Source organism: Mauremys reevesii, linkage group 20 (assembly GCF_016161935.1).
Source record: "Mauremys reevesii isolate NIE-2019 linkage group 20, ASM1616193v1, whole genome shotgun sequence".
NCBI classification, from domain to species: domain Eukaryota; kingdom Metazoa; phylum Chordata; order Testudines; family Geoemydidae; genus Mauremys; species Mauremys reevesii.
In genome coordinates, this window is record NC_052642.1 from 7,987,986 (window position 1) to 8,001,797 (window position 13,812).

Consider the following 13,812-nt stretch of genomic DNA (forward strand, 5'->3'; position numbering starts at 1 on the left):
ACAAAGGAGTAATAATCTGGATTTAAGGAAAATAATATTTGAGACTTTCTGAATGTACAATGTAGAAAAATCCTTTAAGCTCACTCCTTGAGTTTAAAAACTAACCCTCTTGTCTTTTTCAGTAATTAAATGCATTCATTGTATTCGGATCTCATTTTTGTTCATAATCTTTTACCCATCTGTTTGATTAAAAAACCACAGAGACCCACTTCATTATATTAAGTAAATGCATTCATCCATTAGTTTAAATTCTAAAATACTTCAGAATTATTCGTCCCAGTTACTAAATCTGTTCCAGTGTTTTGATTTTTTCTGTAATTTCCCTTTTTACTATCCATTAGTCAAAACTTGCAGTAATTACCTGGTCTTTACACATTCAAAACTTGCAATGACCTCTGTGGATAACGCACACCACAACTGGGTTCTTTCCCCTGTTCTGACACTCACTAGCTGTATGGCAATGGCCAAATCATATTAACCTCTTTGCATGTCCATTTTCTCCACCTGTAAAATGAAGATGACAGTACTTGCCTGCTTTGAGATCTATTGATGATGGTAAGATGTTATATAAATGCTGCACACTACTTTCAAATTATCTGACTCTGTACGCATGGTGCACATGGGTAACCCACAGTGGAATACAATAGGGACCATCATTCCAAGAAGAAGCTGCAAGTTATTTATTACTCAATGGGAGTTCTGCATGGTTGAAAATTGCAAGATTTGATCTCATTTTTTCCCCTTGAGAGAGCAAGGCGGGAGAGAGACTGAATCTTTTCACTTCCTCCTATATTAACAACACTTTAAAGGAGGAGAATAGTCTTGTGGTTAAGGTACTGGACTGGAACTTAGGAGATCTAGGGTAAATTCCCAACTCTGCCACAGCCTTCTTGTATGACTTTGGGCAAGTTACTTAATCTCTTTGTGCCTCTGTGCTCCATCTATAAAATGGGGATAACATGCTCTCTCACACTCTTCACCTGTCATAGACTCAGACTCATAGACTTTAAGGTCAGAAGGGACCATTATGATCATCTAGTCTGATCTCCTGCACAATGCAGGCCACAGAATATCACCCATCCACTTCAATAACAAACCCCTAACCTGTCCTGTCTTTACATTGTAAGTTCTTTGGGGCATGGATTCTATTTAACCTGATGGGTGTACAGCACCTAGCACAATGGGGCCATAGCTCAATTGAAACCTCCAGATACTACTATAATACATATCATAACAATGATGGACACCCATCTGACCTCTGTGCCTTCATCGCCACTAGCCACACACATAAAAGTCCCAATCATCTTTTTAGGGTTAAGATTTCCTGTGGAAGATACAGTCATGCAATCTGTGGCACTGATCCTGCAAGATGCCAAGCTCCTTCTAAGAGTGGCTGGGCTTTCTCAACTGCAGTATTGAGAACACTCAGCACTTCTTAGGATCAGCCCGGTGTTTGTTATTTTCCACTGCACCCTCACCCTTCTGCTCATTATGGACAAAGCCTCCCACAGGAACTTCACTGCAACAAGAGCTGTCTCTTTCCAACTGCTGGCACACTTCAATGGCAGCGATTCCTTGGGACCAAGCTTCTTTGGCAGCATTTGGTGAATGAGACGGAGAAAAATTGAGGGGAAAGGAAGAAAAGAATGGAAGGAAAGAACAAAAGCAAAGATGGGAGTGCAAGGGAAGAGAGCATTAAAAATTTCATAGCAATAAATAACATCAAATGAGAGTTTATTTTTTAAAAAGACAGGAGAGCTCAAAATTAGAAGGCTCTAATCCAATCTTCTAGATCTGGATCACACCAGCTTCAGCCTGGTGGTTATATATCACTGGGGGAAAATGTGATTGAACACAGCCATGTATTTCTGAGATGTTGATTACTTATTCCATCTATGATACCATTGTGGGATTCTGTTGCTGCACTAAATTATGAAAGCCGTTTATAGCATGATCACAACTTGGAGCTGGAAGCAGCATTGTAATCCCTTCTTGCCTATGAATTGTTAAAGCTGATATATAGGGCTCCTGTCTCCTCTGATATATTGCAAATGTGGTAGCACAATTTGCACTGGATGTCTAAAAATTATGTATTTTTCTCAGGCACTTGAAAATGGGGGAGAAAGGGGTTATTTGACAGCCTGAGTGGTGAAGTTTGCTCGTGGTGGGCTATACTTAGCACTCTTGATTTTCAGTTTTTACTTTATTTAATTTTTCCCAGTAATTTGTCAGTGTTTATTACCACAACAACAAGAACAAGTGAATATCAGTGCAAAAAACTATTATTAATTTTTCTGGGTAAACATTAGGGTTTATTTTGGTGGACAGAAAGACAGGGAGAAAAAGTATTCAGTAGATTAATGCTTTGAATTCCATTCATTAATTTGGTTTGCTGCAGAACTAAAACAAAACTGAAAACACAATGCCACCTCTGAGTTTAAGAAAACAAGACATCTCTAATCCCCAAATAAAACTTTTCATTTGAAAAAACAGTTTACTGTTGTACATGTAGAACTATTAGCCTATAAATATTTACCTTTAATAATTGGGCCACACCATTTGCAGTGCACACACTCAATTTCATCCTCTTCTGCTTTTGTTTTTTTTTTTTAAACTTTCAAATGCTTCCTTGTGTTCTGGAACATATTCTGATACAGATTTTCATTTTTTCCCCATTTTAGTGTGTCAAATCTTTAAACAGTTATCTGCTAACAGCTTGAAACGTGTATGTGGCGGGCATGAGATTCATCAGTACGTTCAGATGCGCACGCTGAAGTGTGCATACACTCCTGTTTGTACACGCAGACTAATGTATTATTGAACTATGTATACCTCATGCAATATACTGTATTTTCCTAATAAAACAAGGAATTTTTTTATATTAAAATGATACAAAAGTAGGGTGAAAATCAGAAAAAAAAAGAATAATACTTTTTGTAAAACGCAGGAATTTTTTGGTAAAAATCGGTTTAAACTGAAAATGAAGGGGCTCAGCTATACTGAAATGCACTGCTAATGTTTAGTTAAGTTTGGGTGTTAGTTCTGCTGTATTTTTAAAGTTATGTCAAGGTCTTCTACAGGTTATGAAGAGGTGCTGTTTTAGTGGGTGTGCCAATCAAAATAATAAATACATACATACATAAAGCACGTGAAAACCCATGTCCATTCATACCCTACAAATTGGTCCAATAAATTATCTCATGTTAATCAGAAACGGACAGGATGAGTAGTAAAGGTTTGCATTAGGCTTTGAAGATGAAAATTGCTCTATGAAGTGCTGTTCAATCATCCTTTTCTCTCCTATTATACCTTTTATCCAGGAACTCAAAGCCCTTTACAAGCATTATGTTGTCCCTGGGAAGCAGCTATCATTATTCTGATTTCACAGATGAGGAAACTGAGGCACAGAGAGATTCCTGGCCTGAGTTTCAGAGGTGCTGATGAACCCCAGCTCGCACTGAGGTTAATGGAAAATGTAGGTGATTTGCACCTTTGAAAATCAGGCCATAAGGTCACACAACAACAGGGAACAGAAAGCAAGGAGTTGTGACTACCAGTCCTCTGGTATATTTCTGAGACCCCCCAGCTCCATTGATAGCTCCACATGCTAACTGAACATGCTAATAGACAGGAATGGGGAGTGAAATTTAAGGTGGATTTGTAATTTGCACCATATATTTTGTAGATCCAGTCTTTCAGTTTGTAATCAACAGAGGAATGGAAAACTGGATTTAACACCAGGATGCTTGCATCGAGTCAGTCTACAGATGCCATCTATATCAGAAACCCTAGAGACGGGTCTTCTGAATAAAGGACCCCTCCTGCCTTTTATACCTAAATGTAGAATGTCTGTGATGCAGCTGATCTTTGCACTGAAATCAAGATTAAAACTCTCCATTGGTATCAGTGGGAGCATGAGGTTATGTTCCTTCTCTATAGGAAAAACATGCATTTCTTCACACTTCAGAACAGCTAAGTAAATCCAGTCCTTGTTAGAGACAACAAGGGGGACTATCTGCCCATCACATGTTCCCTAACTAACTCCCAGTGACCTGTGACTTGATCCTGCTGCTATTGAAGTCCATGAGCTTTTTGCCATTGACTTCAACAGGACCAGGATCTCGCCCATATTTACTAGACACTATTTCTCACTTCTCCGACCATTTTACTTTTCTTCTTCATGCTCCTCATCCAGCTAGTTTAGCAGATAATTTCAGGCACCCTCAGCAAATATATGTGGGCAATTTACTGCCCACACATCTACTTCCAGGATCTCTCCATGAATCTACTTAGTTCTGATAATCATATATTTCTGAAAATACTGTATCAAGGGGGATAGAAAATGACCATTCATTTTGCCGCTCTGTGCACCAGCAGATGCTGGAAGGAGCAATTAATGTGAAGCTGCGAGAAACATTACCTGTTCACTAAAATAGCAAGACAGGAGGAGAAAAAAGAAATCACCCTTTTCAATTTGCTCATGCAGCACCAGCTTAGACTATATCATCAGGATTTAGACAAATCAGTCACTTTGTTCTCTTGGTGGCTGTAACTGATTGGTTACAGTGGCAACAAATTACTAAGAGAGTAATGCTGCTGTGATTTGACAGGGTCAGACCTGAAGCTCCAACAGAACTTTGTTGATAGTTTACATTTCATTTGGTGCTTCTCTCCCCTTCTTTTGTTCATATCACAGTCAGGCTTCCTAATTTTCTTGGTGATAGCAGAGGAATCAAAGAGTCTGGCCCAGGATTTCAAAGTTTGTTATTATTTATATTACAGCTACACCTAAAGGACCCAAACTAACACATTACTAATTCTAGCTCATTGTGCTAGGGGCTGTACAAACACATAGTAAGAGACCATCTCTGTCCCAAAGAGCCTCTGCACCTGTCCTCTTGCCAAAGGGAGAGAAGGCACAAAAGTGGGCGTTCAGCTTGAAAGCAGCAGCATTGTAAGTTCCTATGGCCATGTCACAGTTTTATAGAGAGACAAGGCCACACAGTTGCTGCCATCCTGTTCCACTTCTCCCAGACTGACTAGAAACATGCTTGGTTTCATTCCAAGGGTATCCTGCAGGTGCAATGACTGATGTCATGGGTAATTACTAGGAACCAAGCTTGGGACCTCCAGCACTAAAACATGAGCTTCTCTCACCAGAGCTAAAAGAGTAAGGCCCGGATCCACAGAGGAATTCAGTGGAAGTTAGGAGCCTAAATACCTTTGTGGCTCTGGGCCCAACTCCTCTAGAGCTTGATTGCATCTTTGCCATAAACCCCAAATAAGGGGCAGCACATTCTTGCGCTGTCCCCAGAGCAGACCAGAAGCAGGACTGCAACTCAGAGTCACATTCTGCTTCCTAGTTTCCCCATTGCTTTGATGTGATATGGGGAAGAGGGTGGAATGCAGTGTGCACCAACCCTGTAATTGGTTCAGATTATTTTCCTTGGTATGCCAGCTCAGCTGCATTAACCAACATCATGGGGAGGGACAGAGCCAAGACTCCACCCACTCACATGCTTCAAAAGGGGAGAAGCAGCCTAACAGAAGTTTCTTTCCCCACTGCTGCTACCCAAAATAACTCTAGCCTGCTCAGGGTAATAAGGGGGCTCCTTACATCCCCTTACTGCCCTGCACAACACTGTAGCCAGGGTCACAATATAGCTCTCTGCTGGTGTCAGCAACAACAATAATAATATGTAGCTCTTATATAGCACTGCTCAAAGTGCTTTACAAAGGAGGCTTATCATTTTCTGCATTTTACAGATGGGGAAACAGACACAGAGAGATGAAGTGAGTTGCCCAATGTCACCCAGGAATAGAGCCAGGAACAGAATCCTGACTCCCAGCCTGGTGCTTTATCCTCTAGGCTACACTGCCTCCCCTACTGTAGTAGGCTCTGCGATCAGCCACAGGAGGGTGCAGGGGGGATGAACAGCAGGTAAAACAGCCTCAGGGTGCGCAGGTGAGACTTGCTCTGCTCAGGTCCCTTGGACAGTTTTGGAGCACTGTTTTCATGCATAGTACAGGGGATGATCTACCGTACCATTTGCTCACCTAACTCCCAAATTTATATTTCTCATTCCCTTTAAGATGACGTTGGCTGATAAATTAACACATTAAAAGAGATTTTTGTTTTTAATTTGCCCTTGGGGATTTTACTGGTCCCATTAAGAATGTTTAATTTCTTGACAAGACTCATTTCCACTCTCTCTTTACTGGTGCCTACACAGATCTAGCCTGAAATCCAATTAGCTACTACTATCGCTTAAATCAAAGTAATTAAAAAACTCTCATCAAATGCAAAAGAAAAAAATAAAATTAAGGAATTTAATTGTATCATTCTAATTATGCCTAAACACTTAAGACTCCCATATTCCCCCTCAGGAAGGCGGTCTTTAAAGGCTAGAAAAATTACAGGCTTCCAGCAGAGATGCAAGATTGTAGTTAGAATTAGCAGTTCTACAGGAGAAAAATTCTGTCTGTCCTAATTATCAAAAGATTATTTGGCTTGACATGTATCAGTGAGCTTGAATACATTATGTTATTGACTGCCATTTGAAGAAATAATAGCCCTATCCAACTCACACTGACTTCAATGGGAATTGGATCAGATTGTAAAGTGTCCTGATTTTGGCTGCAACATTCCATGCTTCCAGCTTCCTCAGGTAACTGTAGTTGCTTTGCAGAGTCAAGTGGGCTGAGTTACAGTCTTCTTTCATGTGCATCTCCTTGTTATCATTTATTATTATTAAGATTTATAAGGGGGCTTAAGTGAGTTAGACACCCAAATCCCAAATCAGGGATCAGGGCTCTATTGCATTAGGCACTGCACCCAACAGGATTCTGGCACCCCTTGCAATTGAGACAGTAGTTTGGAGTAAAGGATAGTTTAAGACTGTTTTTACTTTTTATTGTGTGATCGTTGTTGCTCGCTGACCAATTTCATCTAGCCGATTGTGTGGTCACTTAGTGTGGATTCTACTCTATACGCAATGGTGCAAACATCTCATGAGGACATCATCATCACATCAAATACATACCTGACAGAGAAACAAACAAGACAGAGGCTATAGATCTAAGAGGCAAAACACACAGGGGTCTTTGTATAACCTCTTTTTATGCTACATAATACTAGAAAAGTGAAGCAAGTCTTCCTTCATCAGAACTGTCCAACCTGGGACATGTCTGTCTCAATACTGAACGTCTGACTTTCTAGCCTGAACTCTAACCATTACACAACACTGCCTTCCTTATGCACAGTCCCAAGGAAAATGGATTTGATGGGTTTATAATAGGTCACCTGCCCCCTGTCAAGAATGTAAAGTGAATCCTCAAAAGCATAAGAACTACATAATTCATGAAAGTTTGACAAGATTGCAACTTTCCAAGCAGAAACTCAGACAAAGGAGACAATGCCAGGGACAAGAATGCCTTCATGATTTGGACTGGGAGTGTCTGGAGATGTGGCACCAATATGAACATTAACTAACTCTGGTTAAATCTCTCCCTACACTGATTTTGTACTTTATGATGGAGCTGTCCACATATGTTCACAGACTTGCAGTAAAGCACTTTTGCAGAGAAACATCTCTGAAGGAAAACCAAATTCCTCTGGAGACAAGCACATTTGTGGAGTAGCTCTCTCTTCTCTCACAGGTGATTATGCTGGCGATTTGCAAAGAGTCTCAGCACAGCTCCCATATTTGCTAGAAGTCATTCTCATGTAGAAATGTCAGTGCATTTCTAGGTTAATAAAAGCTGTGTCTTCGAAAAAGGTCACTGTATCAGCAAAAAGAGGGAGAGGATCTAATAGAAGGGAAATGCTTGGGCCAAGGAAGTATTCATTCGATTTTATTTTAAGAATACTCAGATTCTTGGAACACACTTGCTTTGCTCGTGTATTTACCAATAGCCGCCCCTTCAGTGAAACTAGAGATCCAGAATAATTCAAAATTTCCTGGCCATAAAAAACCCTCAGATAATCCAAATGCTCTGCAATTCATAAAAGCTAAGAGAACAGTGCTTTCCCCACACTACAGAAAAGTTTTACAGCCTGATCCTGTGATCCCACCACATAGAGAATTACCACCACCAGCAGGAGTTTGGTGTACAGCACGTCAATGGCAGCTGCAGGATCAGGCCTTTAAAAGCGGGAGTGCTATAGCAAAGTCTCTGATACGCTCTCTTGTGGCTAATAAACTCGGATTTGGCCTTGGATTCCCTGAGTCTATGCAGTTCTTAAAGCTCTGAGGTTCAATTTACTATTATTTATTATTTGTACTGTGGTAGCACCTAGGCGCCCTTGTCATGGACCAGGGCTCCATTGTACTACATGCTGTACAAACACAGAACAAGCTGATGCTCCCTGTCCCAAAGAGATTACCATCTAAGCCTAAAAAAAGAAATAGGTGGAGCCAGATAGGTGGGGGAGCACAAGGAAACAATGAGACAATATTGACAATGCAGTCAATAAAACAATACAGATGTCACAGTCTCATGTTACTCAGACTCTATTAGTTTTGTTAAAACATCCGGCAGAACACATTTACATGTATCATACATTTGGTAATGGACCAGCTTTATTTTCTTATCATTTGTTGACTTATTCATTTGGTAATTCCCAATGGAAATCAGCTAGGTCCTACTGTAAAATATAAGCACATATTAAAGTCACACCCTGCCATGTCTTAAGGCTTTAATGAATCCATCCAACATCAAGGAATGAACTCCTACATGACATGAATAAGTCATACCTTTATTCTATCACTTCAAGCCAAATTACAAGCACTGCCTGTGTCAATATTTTATGAGACGGAAAGGAGGCAACTTGATTGGAGTATGGAAACATGTTGGAGCAGATGCACTCTAATGTTTATGTATAAAAATCAGGTTGAGTTACTACTAGGCATTATATTAACTCAAAGCACTTGAAGTTCATTAACGTCACTACATGATAATGGCTGGTAAAAACCAGATAGCACCTTTAAGTGGTTTTGGCTGACTTGAGGGAGCAAAACACTTTTAAAGGCTGCAGGAAAATAATGATCTACCAAGACAACAAGATAATCTTGTTTCTGAGCATAGAGCAGTTAGCACAGGGAAGACTAAAAGGATTTGTTAGGAATGCTACTCAAGATCCTGCTCTAATCCTGACATGAAGCAGGGAGGGAACAGTCCCATTCTATACAGCACTTGTGAGGCCCCCGCCACCTGTAATACTCCATTGGAAATCCTTTCATTTCCAAGCTCACAGGGCAAGACTTCAGCTTTGACCAAACAGCAGCAGTCTTGAGAAATGGGTTTCCCACACAACAATCTCAGACTAGGAAAGACAGCACCTCTTCTGGCTGTCTGTCTGTCCTCCCCTCACTAACACAGTACTCCCATCCCCTGGGCTTCACTCTGTCACAGTCGGATTCTTTACATGAGTAAGGGCTGCAGGACTGGGCAGATTAGTCACACAATAAATTGAGTCAACTGGGAATTAAATTTCCAACAGATAAAATAAAGTTACATATCTCAGCATGTTGTCAAGCACTATGCAGCCCTTGACCATGAGGACACAGCACTCACTCCTGTTGGTTCCATCACCACTTGGTAAAAGTTCACATTACAAACCACAATCTGGCATAACCCTAGACTGACAGAAACGGGCCCAGAGGAAGAGAGAACTGGGAGGATAAGGGAAGTGATTTGGGGGTGTGGGAGAAGAGGCGTGGAAGCTTTGTGGGGAGAGAAGAGGGAGAGAGGCAATGATAAAAATGCATGGTATCTGTTCAAGTCTGAGATCACCATATCAGAAAACCATCTCTCAGGACTGCTGTTTTGTAATATACTGAATCTTGCAGAGTTTAGGGTGTTGTTTTTAATCTTTACCAATGCCATTACCTGCAGAAAGCCACAGAATGAGGCTTTAGAAGTTTCAACACTATACAACCATCCATCATCAGCCATAGGTCACTAATAGAGGATCATTAATTGGATTTAAAGTTCTAATACGTTATATATGCTCCTCTTGGCAAATTCATGATTTTGTATACAACTATGCAGTGCCTATCACAATGGTACTCTAATCCGCGTTTTCAATATAAATATTAATTTACACACAAATAAACTATGTTAAAAGGGGATTAAAGTTGCAAAGTCAAGCACTCAAAAGTTAGTAAATGCCAGAAATAAGATTGCCTGTGCAACCTTAATTCTGCTCCCTTGTGCATGTACATTATGATACAGTTTTTAATTACCTTATCACATACTATTTTTTCCATGACTCCTGCCACATTTACTGCACAGAATGGATGGTGCTCACTTAATGAGCAGCTACTCAATATTTTGTTTTCTCCCCACTGTTTAATGTATGGTTCCACAGGCCTTGTTTACTGCACACTATTCAAATCCTACTCTATAGAATAATTTCCTCATGGGCTTTTCTATGATGCTCATCAATATAGAACCTGCATGCTGCACAAATATTTATTTATTTTCACAACACCTCTGTAAAATGACAGAAGGCATAATTATCCCCAATTTACAGATGGGGAACTATGGCACAGAGAGATTATGGTGAAAAGTATCTACTAATTCTGGATGCCCAGTTTTAGCACCTGTGACCTGATATTTCATCGTGCATAACATTATACACCACTTTATACATTCAAATCACAGCTCCCAAGCCTCCCATTGACCCCAGTTGCACCTGTGAGTACTCATCACTTCTGCAAATCAGATTGCAAGCCCTCAGATCAAGTATCCAAAAAATGAGGAACACACAATTACTGATCATCAGTGAAAAGTTTGGCATAAGTGACTTGCCCACCATCACACAGGAACTCTGTGGCAGAGACAGGAATAGAATCAAAAAAGAAAATAAGAATGGCCATACTTGGTCAGACCAACAGTCCATCTAGCCCAATATCTTGTCTTCTGACAGTGGCCAATGCCAAATGCTTCAAAGGGAATGAACAGAACAGGGCAACCATCAAGCGATCCATCCCCTTGTTGTCCATTCCCAGCATTTGGCATTCAGAGACTTAAATGCAGAATGCCGCCCTAGGGCACTGAACTGCTTTATCCACAAGAACATAAGAAGGACCATACTGGGTCAGACCAAAGGTCCATCTAACCCAGTACCTTGTTTTCCGACAGTGGCCAATGCCAGGTGCCCCAGAGGGAATGAACACAACAGGTAATCCATTCCCTGTCACTCATTCCCGACTTCTGGCAAACAGAGGCTAGGGACATCATCCCTGCACATCCTGGCTAATAGCCACTGATGGACCTATCCTCCATGAATGTATCTAGGGTTTTTTTTGTTTAACTCTGTTATAGTCTTGGCCTTCACAATATCCTTTGGCAAAGAGTTCCACAGGTTGACTGTGCATTGTGAGAAAATCATCCTCTCTCTTTTTGCAATCCCCTGCATCATTTACTACACACTTTCCAACTTCCGCAACAAATGAGTCAATGATCCTACAGACAAGTTTCCTTCACTACACAATCATGATTCATGTCCAGAGCAGGTCCCTTCTGTGCCTCCACCATCCCTGTCTATCCTAGGCCATTCTTTGCATGTCTTGTATGTTGTTAAGTCCCATGAGCTCTCCCTCTTTCATGTACTTTTAGAGGGATGGATTCTTTCGGTTGGCTTAAGTATTCTCCTGAATTGGGGTCAGTGGTAGCAGAAGCAAAATAGCGTTAAGTTGTGGTATTTATACTACATATAAGGTAAATCTAGACAAATTTATCTATATATAAGAGTGATTTAAATACTTAACGTAGCACACTGTGAGGGGGTTAATTCAAACTATAAATGCACATAGTTACGTCTGATAGTTAAACGCAACCAGAGTACTACTCAGTGTGATATGAATACAAAGCTCTGACTTCTTTAGTTTCATCCTAAACAGGCCTAGAAAATAATGTTGCTTTCTCAGTATGACACAGATATATACCTACATAAGCATGAGTGTCTGCAGCTGTTTATTTACACACCAATATGTCTTTGCAAGGTATATTCAACCTGGGCTTGCTCAGCAAATGAACACATGATACTCACTGACTCAAAAATGACATGGTCAGCTCAAAGCACAGAACCACAAACCACTTTGCTAAGAGGTGGAAAGTATGTGCTTAATCCATTTTACAAGGTGAGTACTGCAGCATCTGAACACTTCACAATCTAATGTACTTATTCTGACAGAACCCCACAAGTTAGGGCAGTGGCATTATCCCCATTTTGCAGGTTGAGAATCAAGGCACAGAGAGACGAAGTGACTTAACCAAATCACACAAGAAATCTGTGGAAGAGCTAGGAATTAAACCTAGGGCTTCCATGTCCTGGGCTAGTGCCCTAACTACTGGGCCACCCTTTCTCTAAATTCTGATTCTCACGAGTCTGTAGGCCTGGCTTCTGATCAGTGTGATCTGAATCTGCCTGCCATCTCAGAATTCATCTTAAAAAGAAAAATAAACAAATCCTGGAACTTTTTCTCTACAGTTACAGAGAAAATTTATTATATATATATACAGCCTGCAAGGAAACTGATCATCTGAGAAGTACAATCAGTGCTTTGTTCCCCAAGAGAACACCCTATGCCAGGGAAGTTAGTAAGTTTTCTTGGCTAGAAGAAGTAACCAATAGGTCTATAAGAGAGTGCAGTGATATGTAGGCTCTGCTCTTAACATGTTCATGAATTATGGTGCTAATAATTAAAGGGGCTTCTGTGGGCCCTCGCATAAGAGTTGGGGGCCCCAGGGAGCTTGGGGGAGGCACAGGATTCCCAGGGCTCTGTGTTCCTTATGTCTCTATAAGGACCTGTTCAGGTTATGCCTCCACTCTGTGAAAGTGACTCCCATTCATGATGAGCAGTAAACGCTGCAAGATGAAACTAACAGGACCTGATCCTCCTCTCTCTTATAATGATGTCAATCAGGAGGGACTATTAAAGTCAGTGAGCTACAAAGGTGTAAAAACAAGGGAAACCTGAGGCGTGTAAGACACAGTGAGCTTGACTGTTACCTCACTTACGCAGATTTTGCATTGGTTTAACTCCACTCACTTCAGTGAGATTATTGCCAATTTACACCATTGTCATTGAGAGGAGAATCAGGCCATGGATTTTCCTGCAAAGGGAATAAATTTGTCCCCAGTAATAAATATAGTAGCTTTGCTGACAACATAACAAGGGCTCTAACAGAGGAGCCAGAGAAGAGAAAATAAGCCAAATCCCAGAAAACAACACAGAATATAAATACTTCTCCAGCAAGCAGTGGAACATCTCTCACACAGCATCGCAGCATTAATTTCTGTTTATGCTCACACCAATATAATTAGCACAGTCACTGCTAACTAGCTAACAACTTTACTATAAACTTACTTGAACAATACATGCTGGAGAATTTATCACTCTCAACACTTCACAGCTTTGTCTAAGCACAGATACAGATTCATATGAAATACTAAAGTTACACCAGAGACAAATGAGCTAAATTAACCCAGCACACTTTCTGGCACAAAGAACTTCAACTCTAAGAGAAGCATAGATTTTAAATTGTGGTTGGCTATAAAATAACCAGATGGAAATATTGCTCTATATCAATAGACAGCAACCTGTGACACAGCTGAACAGATTAGTCTTGTCCGGAGAAACTGTGGCGCTCAGCGCATTTTGGATTAAGACTGAGACTGAGAATTCCCCAGATATGGAAGAACTCGGGTGGGAAACAGTAGTTCAGGGCTCTGTGTGCTAGAACAGTGCTCCATGGCAACACAGAATGGGTTTGGGACAACAAGAAGCAGGTCAGTGGATC

At 40.7% G+C, this 13,812-nt stretch overlaps 1 protein-coding gene across 7 annotated transcripts in view; it reads right to left on the reverse strand.

Annotated features, from left to right (window-relative positions):
- CAMKK1 (calcium/calmodulin dependent protein kinase kinase 1) overlaps window positions 1–13,812 on the reverse strand; it is a 163,288-nt gene that overhangs the window by 138,672 nt on the left and 10,804 nt on the right. Inside the window, exon 1 of one of the 7 annotated variants that reach the window (XM_039507849.1) lies at window positions 13,613–13,717. The exons of 5 other annotated variants lie outside the window; for them this stretch is intronic. The gene's annotated coding sequence lies outside the window, so the exon portion shown is untranslated. Of the gene's footprint in view, window positions 1–13,612; window positions 13,718–13,812 lie in introns of those variants that run through there. One more of the 7 variants, XM_039507854.1, reaches the window with a different exon arrangement.